The following is a 9227-nucleotide window of genomic DNA, read 5'->3' as shown; positions in this document are numbered from 1 at the left end:
CCACACCTCTGGCTGAGGTGCAGTACTTCTGTGGTGACTGGACCCTCAGGGGCGCCACAGCATCACTAAACACAATGTAATATATTAGACAGAAAACTCAAGAGCTTCCATCCTTGGATGACAGTTTCTGAACAGTAAGGATAACTGGCAAAATCATATGGAAATATTCTGCCCACATTGTAGGGCATATACAGGGTGGGCCATTTATATGGATACACCTGGGTGGGCCATTTATAAAGATGCAATCCAAAATGTCTGACTTCAAAATGGCCACCATGGTCATCACCCATCTTGAAAAGTTTTCCCCCTCCCATATACTAATGTGCCAAAAAATAGGAAGTTGATTTCACCAACCATTCCCATTTTATTTAGGTTTATCCATTTACATGGCCCACCCAGGTGTATCCATATAAACGGCCCACCCTGTATAATGGCACATGGTGCATGCGCGAACCAGTTACAGATTTTGCACAAAGGCTCAGAAGCTGCCAGGTTAGGAGATATTGCAGTTTTAATCCTGCTAATCCAGAAAATGACAGCTATGTGGTCTTTAATTTGCTTAATTAGAAAGGGCAAGAAAGGTGTTAAAAATAAATAAAATTATACTTAGTACTCCTTGTTGCTCCCCTTATCCATGCGGGTCCCCTCTTGGTCATTCCAGTCTAGTCTTCAATCACAGACTTCTGGTCTTCTAAAAGTGAACCTGTCAGGTTCCCCGTGCCCCCAGAATCACTGACAGTTGTGGCATGAATTGCACACAGAAACAGATCTTTATAAAAAATATTTCTAAAGTTCGTTTATTATAGGTAAATGAGGGTTTTGACTAGTCAATGGAGTGTTAGTTTTTCCAGTCTAGTCGGCTCACTTAGCACGTTATTACCACCCTGTGGGCGGAATAACATGACTTAGGCTAGGTTCACATTGCGTTAGGGCAATCCGTTTAGCGCATACGCTAGCGGATTGCGCTAACGCAATGTCACTTTAGGGATCGCGTTTGCCGATCCCGAAAGCGCAGATGCCCGATCTGCGCTAGCGAGGAACGGACCTCGGACGCTGCAAGCAGCGTTCGAGGTCCATCCGAAAATAAGGGGACATCGCTAGCGCGTGCCGAAAATGGCATGCGCTAGCAATGCGTTGGTGACCCGTTAGCACATTGCTGTCAATGGGTGCGCTAACGGACCCATTACATGGCATTAATTGCGACAATTTTGCCATGTAACGGAGTCCACTAGCAGAAACCCATTAACGCAATGTGAACCTAGCCTTACAAGCATCAGCATCATCACCAGCTCTATACCAATATTGTGCATTCGCTCAGCTTTATTTCCTCACTCCATTGAGCCTCTGAACTTCAGAGGCAAAAATTGGAACTGTTGCTTGAGGTATCAGGGCTCCCAGCATAGAAGGCTTACACCCCTCCCTTAACCACCAGGTCTTCATTCAAACTTCAATTCAAAGCTGTAAATGCTGTCCAGACCCTGATACCTCATGCACAGCCCATGGCTGACTGCTGCTGTGCCACTATAAAATGTTCTACTGTGGGTCAGTTGATCAGTCAACAAGCTGTGTTACTTTCCTTCCATTTTTCTACAATAGTAATGTGTGAAACTGACGTTTGTGTCACCTGAGTGTGGCTGGAAAAAAATTTGTGCTATTGCATGAGATATCAGGGCTGCCAGCAAAGGTGGCTTACACCGCTCCCTTAACCACCAGGTCTTCACTTAAACTTCAATTCAAAGCTGGAACTGCTGGGCCAGAACCTAATACCTCATGAATGGCCCATGGCTGTGGGTCAATTGATGCCACTTTTCATGGTATCTGCCCTTAATTTTAGCTGATTGGAAAGCTTTTTGGCATCCCTTAAGTGTATACTTTTCGTTTGGCCTCTCATTGAATTTAATGGGGATCGGGTACGTTCGGCAAACATGTTGGTGAACATCTAAACGTTCAGCAAATGAAACTGAATCAAACCTTAAATGGTTCGCACATCTCTATCCACCAGGCCAGTCTGACCCTGTCTAGGAAAAGGTCTTGTATTGTTTGTGTCCTGCTGAAGAAGTCTGTTTTCACAAAGGGCTCAAAGTCTTTCCCAGATAATTATAGACCAGGGAACTTTAATGTCTGCTTAAAATAGGTTCTCACCTATTCACAGGATGGGTGTTAACTTACTGATTGGAGAAAGACCGACTGCTGGGAGCCGTACTGATCAGCAGAATGCAGCACTCAACAGGCCAATGAGGAATGAATAGAGCGACTATCAAGCATGTGCACTGTTACCCTATTCTAACGTAGTTTAAAGAGGTTCATATTGCCCATCATGTGGGACCCAATGGTAAGACCTCCGCCAACAGGGGCGTACAGTTCTTACCACCAAACCACACATGGCCCTTCATTCACTCGTTCTCACAATTTCAGTTCTATGTATAGTTGAATAGAATGGTGAATCAGGAGATCATAGCCTCTGTGATCGATCATTCAGCCTGCCCCTGTGTGTTTGAGACTGAGCACGGTGCTAGCAAGATGACATCACTCGATTGCACCTGCTGTGTGTGGTTTTTACATTGCAAAGACCCAAGCAGCAGGGTGGGGTAATGAGGATTGGTATATAGTGTTTGTTTTTAAATGTCAGTACTTATGGGGAGGGCCATAATACTGCATAGAAATGGGCACTGGAGGGGCATCATGCTGTGGGGGTATTCTACTGTGTTGTGGGCGTCATACTGCTCGTATGGGGAAAGTGTTCCCTTCATGCTGAGTGGACAATTTTGGGGTCACTATGCTATGAGAGGCTCTGAAGGCAACCATAGTATGGAAGCCCCCCGCACATTGGGGGATTCCAAACTAAGTAGGGAAAAGGTGAGGGACCCCCATACTGAGTGGGAGGTGGCAGGTGGGGGAGTTTAGAGGCATAATGCTGTGGGGGTGTTATATGATAAACATCAACAATTTCAAGGTTACAAGTCTATCTCCAGAGATCTTGCTGTTCTTTGTCAACAGTGCACATGTGAGAAGGTACCAGGATGCAGTAACAATCGGAAGAAGAACAAGGGTTAACAGGGGGTTTAATGAAACAGCGCTACTCCACGCAGGGAGAAGGTAAATGAGTGGGATAAGGATAATAGAACTGTGTCTGGTGGATATAGGTATAGCAGGGGCAATGAAGGGTTGAGGTAAATACAAAGGTATCAAACTTATCAGTCCGGCGTTGTTGACGATCAGTCTCTGTGAAGATAGTGGTGGCGTTCCGGCCTGAACGCTTGATAAATCCGGCTTCTTCCTGGTCTGAGATGAGTCCTAGGTTCCGGTGGCGTTGGGGTTCCTGTCCTTTCGCGGGTCCTGGTTCCACAATGGGTAACGCTGGAGAGAGGACAGTCCTTTCTTTTTAAGCGTTGGCACAGCGCTAATACAGGGGGGAGAGTATACGTTCAATGGCTGCACTTGGTTCACGGTCGGGATGTCGAGTCTCGAACTGCGCCCCCTGTGGTCTGGTCATGGGGAGGGCTCACTCACGCTCAGTGACACTGCGGGAGTGGATGTCAGGGATCTCGGGAGACTTCTCTTCCTACAGTCTCCGGTAAGTCTCTGTGGACCTCTCTGACTTGAGCCTACTATGTCCTGACTGTACAGCTTGGGAAGGCTCTCACTTTGTCTCCGCACACTGCAGATTCCCGCCAACTGAGAGCCTGTTCCCGCGCACTGTCCTCCTCTTATACCCTTCACGCCCCCAGATCTCCAGTTCAAAAGTCTGTCCAGGGCACTAAACTCTCCCCCCTGCAACTTGGGTGACAGCACTGATGGTTCCAGACTTGTCCTAGATAAGGCACGCCGAGGCTGGCTTTCCTCCTTACACACACATAATCAAGAAATTTACCCATGGCATTGTACCTAATCTCTCTGGATGTGGACGGCAGAGAAAAATTGTTGAAAGGTTGAAACACAGGATAGTCTGGATGGTAGATAAGGAGCTAAAATTAAGTTCCAAAGAAATTGAAGCTGTCCTGCAGTCTCAGGGTACATCAGTGTCAGTGTGAATTATGCGTTGACATTTGAATGAAAAGAAACACTCACACTGTTACACATCCATATTGTCACTTGCACTATCCATCTTTCTGTACGTGCCCCTAACAATTGAAAAAGATCGCACTCCACAATGGTCCAGCTCCAAGTTTAAGGCATTAATAGTTAAAATCCATTATTTATCGGTTGTGATTAAAACCTGATCATACACTGATTATATTGTGCACTGTATCGTCATGTTTTAATTGCAACCAATAAATAATGGATTCTAACTATTGATGTCTTAAACTTGAAGCTGGACCAGGTGAGTGGGTCTCCTTTTTCACTCGAAGTCCCACAACCCCTCAGTCTACAGAAAAATTCCCCCCAAACTGCAGTCTACAGTAAAGGCAACAGACCTCCGGTGCCTATGGTCTGAATAGGTGATAACTCCTTTTTACCAAAATACCTTATTAGTTAAAAAGAAAACAAAAAGAAGCTCCCTTTGTGATTATTCATGACTTAGGGTACTGTCACACAGTGCAATTTTGATCGCTACGACGGTACGATTCGTGACGTTCTAGCGATATCGTTACGATATCGCAGTGTCTGACACGCAGCAGCGATCAGGGACCCTGCTGAGAATCGTACGTCGTAGCAGATCGTTTGGAACTTTCTTTCGTCGCTTGATCACCCGCTGACATCGCTGGATCGTTGTGTGTGACACCGATCCAGCGATGTGTTCGCTTGTAACCAGGGTAAACATCGGGTAACTAAGCGCAGGGCTGCGCTTAGTAACCCGATGTTTACCCTGGTTACCAGCGTAAACGTAAAAAAAACAAACAGTACATACTCACATTCCGGTGTCTGTCCTCCGGCGTCTCAGCTTCTCTGCACTGTGAGCGCCTGCCGGCCGGAAAGCGAGCACAGCGGTGACGCGGTGACGTCACCGCTCTGCTTTCCGGCTATGGTGCTTACACAGTGGAGAGAAGCCGAACGCCGGGGGACAGACACCGGAGTATGTATGTACTGTTTGTTTTTTTGTAAGTATGTACTGTTTGTTTTTTTTACGTTTACGTTTACGTTTTTTTACGTTTACGTTTTACGTTTTTTACGTTTACGCTGGTAACCAGGGTAAACATCGGGTTACTAAGCGCGGCCCTGCGCTTAGTAACCCGATGTTTACCCTGGTTACCCGGGGACTTCGGCATTGCTCCAGCACCGTGATTGCAAAGTGTGACCGCAGTCTACGACGCTGGAGCGATAATCATACGACGCTGCGACGTCACGGATCGTGCCGTCGTAGCGATCAAAATTGCACTGTGTGCCAGTACCCTAAGTTGTCAGATTATCCAATAGGTTTTCTTTTATTTTTCTCACTTACAAGGCAGTGCCAGAGATAGTGGCAGGCAGGTTCTGCATCTCGGCAATCTGAAGTTCCTGAGGATGGCCAGCAGATATAGGAGTAGATAATGAAGAGATGAGGAATACATACTGTATATTCTTTGTTTTTATTTGGGGTCGGGGTGAGGAAGAAGAATGTATTTTTTATATAATTTTTGCTAATTTTATTTTTTTCCTCTTACAACCTTTTCTCAGCACACTCTTCCTCCTCTTCTGCAGTAGGCCAATGGTTGGTATCATTAGCTGCTCTTCCAGGCTTTATGATGACTCTTGCAGACAACTCTCCATTAGGATGTACATTCACAGGAGTCGTAGGCATAGTCGTCTCCGATAGGACAAGTCATGTTGTCCACCAAGTACGTAGCCTTCAGAATAGCATGTAGGCCGTGAGCAGGATGTTTAATTTTGGAAGAAGAGGTGCATCCTTGGTCGTATTCTGTGAATGTGGATAATAAGAATGACTTGTTAAAACAATAATACACTTATTTTATATAGTAAGGATATAACTTTATGAATATGATCATGTTTGCAGTCCCATGGCAACTAAGTGATTACAGATAATGTCCTTTGCTCAATTGTTATTTCTCTTAATACTGGCTTTAATCTTAATCTGTCGTTCAAACACACCTAAGCATATCCCTTAAGCAAAGCCATGAAGTCAACATGTATAATCCACCTAAGAACAGAACTTCACACAAGGCCAATAAAACTAAACATAATCTTTATTAGAAAAATTCAATAATGTTAAAAGTAGGCAAAAACCACAAGCACAGGAAAAAAGGGGTGGGTAACCCAGGAAGTAACCCAAAAATAGTGTGCATAAATACAGTGCCTTGCGAAAGTATTCGGCCCCCTTGAACTTTTCAACCTTTTCCCCACATATCATGCTTCAAGCCGAAAGAAACCAAATGTAAATTTTTGTTGAATAAACAACTACAAGTGGAACACAATTGTGAAATTGAACGAAATTTATTTGTTATTTTAAATTTTTGTGGAAATTCAAAGACTGAAAAGTGGGGCGTGCAATATTATTAGGCCCCTTTACTTTCAGTGCAGCAAACTCACTCCAGAAGTTTATTGTGGATCTCTGAATGATCCAATGTTGTCCTAAATGCCTAATGATGATAAATATAATCCACTTGTGTGTAGTCAAGTCTCCGTATAAATGCACCTGCTCTGTGATAGTCTCAGGGTTCTGTTTAAAGCACAGAGAGCAACATGAAGACCAAGGAACACAACAGGCAGGTCCGTGATACTGTTGTGGAGAAGCTTAAAGCCGGATCTTGATACAAAATTATTTCCAAAACTTTAAACATCCCAAGGAGCAGTGTGCAAGCGATCATATTGAAATGGAAGGAGTATCATACCACTGCAAATCTACCAAGACCCGGCCGTCCCTCTAAACTTTCATCTCAAACAAGGTGAAGACTGATCAGAGATGCAGCCAAGAGGCCCATGATCACTATGAATGAACTGCAAAGATCTACAGCTGAGGTGGGAGAGTCTGTCCATAGGACAACAATCAGTCGTACACTGCACAAATCTGGCCTTTATGGAAAAGTGGCAAGAAGAAAGCCATTTCTCAAAGATATCCATAAAAAGTGTCGTTTAAAGTTTGCAACAAGCCACCTGGGAGACACACCAAACATGTGGAAGAAGGTGCTCTGGTCAGATGAAACCAAAATCGAACTATTTGGCAACAATGCCAAACGATATGCTTTGCATAAAGGCAACACAGCTCATCACCCTGAACACACCATCCCCACTGTCAAACATGGTGGTGGCAGCATCATGGTTTGGGCCTGCTTTTCTTCAGCAGGGACAAGGAAGATGGTTAAAATTGATTGGAAGATGGATGGAGCCAAATACAGAACCATTCTTGAAGAAAACCTGTTGGAGTCTGCAAAAGACCTGAGACTGGGACGGAGATTTGTCTTCCAACAAGACAATGACCCCAAACATAAAGCAAAATCTACAATGGAATGGTTCACAAATAAACGTATCCAGGTGTTAGAATGGCCAAGTCAAAGTCCAGACCTCAATCCAATCAAGAATCTGTGGAAAGAGCTGAAAGCTGCTGTTCACAAACTATCTCCATCAAACCTCACTTAGCTCGAGCCATTTGCTAAGGAAGAATGGACAAGAATTTCAGTCTCTCGATGTACAAAACTGATAGAGATATTCCCCAAGTGACTTGCAGCTGTAATAGCAGCAAAAGGTGGCGCAACAAAGTATTAAGTTAAAGGGGCCAAATAATATTGTACGCCCCACTTTTCAGTTTTTCAATTTCCACAAAAATGTAAAATAACCAATGAATTTTGTTCAACTTCACAATTGTGTACCACTTGGTGTTGATTCTTCACCAAAAATTTACATTTTGTATGTTTATGTTTGAAGCATGATATGTGGGAAAAGGTTGAAAAGTTCAAGGGGCCCAAATACTTTAGCAAAGCACTGTATATATACATATAAATGTAATCAAAAAAGTTAGAGTTCAGACTTATATATACACATGAAATCAAGATTAGTACTATGTAACTATGCACAGAAGGCACATGTTAGCGCCACACAATAGGTTATTATTCATACAAGTGTTTGTGCAGACAATACATATCGTTACCTGAGGAGTACTCCTGGGGAACACACCACAACTGATGCACGTTTCGCACTGAAATGCTTCGTCCAGGGGTCCTCAACACCTCTATAACTGCATTTATATAGAGGGATAGTAAAGGGTATTGATGATTTTTTATGTGATAGTTTACATGAAGAGCTACAGATAGCAAAACATAGATGAGGATGTACAACCCAGGGATTGTAATATTTTACCTTGTTCTCAAACACGGTTCGGTTGTAGAGCTTGAACAGCTATGTAACCAGCTCATGTTTTGTCTCCTGGAAATCCATCATGGAATGAAATGTGGATGATGTAATATCCTTTAGGAAGCAGCCGTGGATGTTATACAAGGTCTGCAAATAATGGAAGATCATATTGTAAGCCGGAGATAATTTCTCATTCTTACTGCCTGTTTGCGGTTGTCTAGACAATTATTATCTATCTGTGGTTTCCTTTCCCTTGACTGTCCATGTCCCATGGGTTCAATCTATATGCTGCACCTGTTGACCGTGTGCCCACCCCGACCTTGGGCTTGGAGGATCCACCTCAACTGGTGAGTCTAAGGCTAGGTTCACATTGCGTTAGTGGGTGATCGCTAACGGACAGCGTTGCACGGCGAAAATGTCGCAATTAACGCCGTGCAACGGGTCCGTTAGCGCACCCATTGACAGCAATGTAAATTTCGCCTGCAGCGCATCACTAGCGTGTGCCTTTTTCGGCTCGCGCTAGTGATGTGCCGTTCTTCTGTGACGCGCCTCGGACGCTGCTTGCAGCGTCCGCGGCGCGCCCGAGGTCCGTTCCCCGCTCTCGCAGATCGGGGATCTGCGAGAGCGGAGACGTTAACGCGACCCCTGAACGCGGCCCCTAAATAAACATTGCGTTAGCGCAATCCGCTAGCGCTAGCGCTAAACGGATTGCCCTAACGCAATGTGAACCTAGCCTAACACTGTAATCTTAATCTGCCATCCTCTCTAATGCTGTGAGTTTATAAAACAGTGTTTCTGTAGGATATATGTTTCCTGACGTACTGGACACTGACTATTGTACAAATGTTGTTCATATTGTTACTATACAATAAACATGTATACTTACATGGGATAATGGAAGCAATAAATTGCTTCTGATTGGTAGTCCAGCCCTGATTATGTTTCTGCAGGTTTTGGTGGATTTTTCCAGATTTAGGTCTTATTTCTGGAATGCAGGTCTCCCT

This window comes from Ranitomeya variabilis, chromosome 2, assembly GCF_051348905.1.
Source record: "Ranitomeya variabilis isolate aRanVar5 chromosome 2, aRanVar5.hap1, whole genome shotgun sequence".
NCBI lineage: Eukaryota > Metazoa > Chordata > Amphibia > Anura > Dendrobatidae > Ranitomeya > Ranitomeya variabilis.
The sequence above is the reverse complement of the archived record's forward strand: the minus strand, read 5'-3'. Positions refer to the sequence as shown.